The sequence below is a fragment of the Chrysochloris asiatica genome, unplaced genomic scaffold (assembly GCF_000296735.1).
Source record: "Chrysochloris asiatica unplaced genomic scaffold, ChrAsi1.0 scaffold00125, whole genome shotgun sequence".
NCBI lineage: Eukaryota > Metazoa > Chordata > Mammalia > Afrosoricida > Chrysochloridae > Chrysochloris > Chrysochloris asiatica.
Genome location: NW_006408643.1, coordinates 9,419,657 through 9,421,380, shown reverse-complemented (window position 1 = coordinate 9,421,380; position 1,724 = coordinate 9,419,657).

Genomic DNA, 1,724 nt, shown 5'->3' with positions numbered 1-1,724 from the left:
TTTCAGATGTCTCACATTCACAACTGCACAGTAAATGACCTTGAGAGAAAAGCGTTGATAAGACATTGCATCGTGCAGAAGTTTTTATATAACCATGGTGTAAATAATTTTTGGCTCACATTCACACATGTACGATTTCGCAGTACAGACAGGTGGTAAGAATGTAAGAAATGTGGTCTTTTGACAACTCTCACTACAGTGAAAAGGAACACACTATGGAGAGAAGCCTTGTGGATGTTAACGAATATGGGAAAGTCTTTCCTGACACCTCATACCTCAGGGCACAAATGACATCTCATAATGAGGGATGTCTTCAGAACTCATGGAGAGAAGTATAGCCTTTGTCCAGTCCTAACAGCTTAGTCCTCATAAAAGAGCACATAGTGGACGTCTTATAAAGTTAGGCACGTGGCCAACACTCTAGTCAGTTCTCAACACGGAGACTCACAGTGGAGGGAGGCCTTATCAATGGAAGGAACATTCGGAAGCCTTTGGCTTATCATCAGAGCTCACGTGGCATATAAACTCGCACAGTGGAGACAGAACTGTATGAATCTAAGCAACGCTGAAAATAGTCTATTAACCCTCAATTCTAGATAGATATATAAGAATGGTGGAATGGGACCTCATTAATATAAGGAAAATTCCCTCATTTTTCCCTCAGATATTTGGAGACAGGTGAGAAGGTTTAACAGAAGTAAAATACATGTGTCATTTCTTTAGTCACTTGATACGCCCTGATTTTCAGTTTTTCTAAGAGCATTTCTCTTTGCTTGCATAGATTTCAAACATTTTCACTGGTAATGTCATTTTGAAAAGCTGTATAATTAATTTTGACACACAATACATAAAATCAGTGCCACAAGGTAAGGTCAGAATAATGGTTCCTACCAAGTAATCATAATGCTGCCCTTTCTTACTCAAACCTCCCCTCAGTGTGAATTCCTGACAACAGTCTCTACTAGTCATTCAGTTAATAGCAATTTGATTCGATGCCTTTGTTCAGCATCATGGATTTGAAGTTTCTGGATATTGTTCAATACAACCATAGCTTGTTTTTTGTTGTTACTGTGAAGTATTCAATTCCATTCTTAACTTTTTGTTTATTTATAACTGGAACAGTGTTTTTCTGAACTGTTCTAGGAATAAAACAATTGTAAACACTCCTGCATTAGTTTTTATGTGAATGTATAAGGTGTCTACTTTCCTGTATGTGTGATTTTGTGTGAGAATACTGTATCATACCTACCAGTTTTTGAGAGATGCTGTGGCTGGTTAGAAGTTGTGCTCTTTGATCTTCATAAGTAAATGTTTCAAGTCCTCTTCACTTTATCAGATCCTATACGCCCCCTAAATTCAGAAAATAAACCTTCCAAAGTGGTGATTAGTGAGGTTAATGACCTAAGAGAAAGCATCACTATAGTAACAGGATATGAGTATGGGAATGCTAGATTGGAATGGATGATATACTCTGTTTGCACTCTAAATAAGAGCTACTGGTACGCTTGTGCATCAGAAAGATTGGGAGCCCAAGGGGTCCCTTTACCATGCAGAGGGTCATGAGACCCTCAGGCTATGCACTGTATGATTTCTCTCTCCCAGCACCCTATAGCCTGGTGAAATGAACCCTGTAACTTTTTGTCACTGTTGTTTTCTAATGTCAGGGGGCCTACTGGTCAGCTCCTGAGGATCATTAGGCCTCCAGCCTCAAATGTCAATTTCAC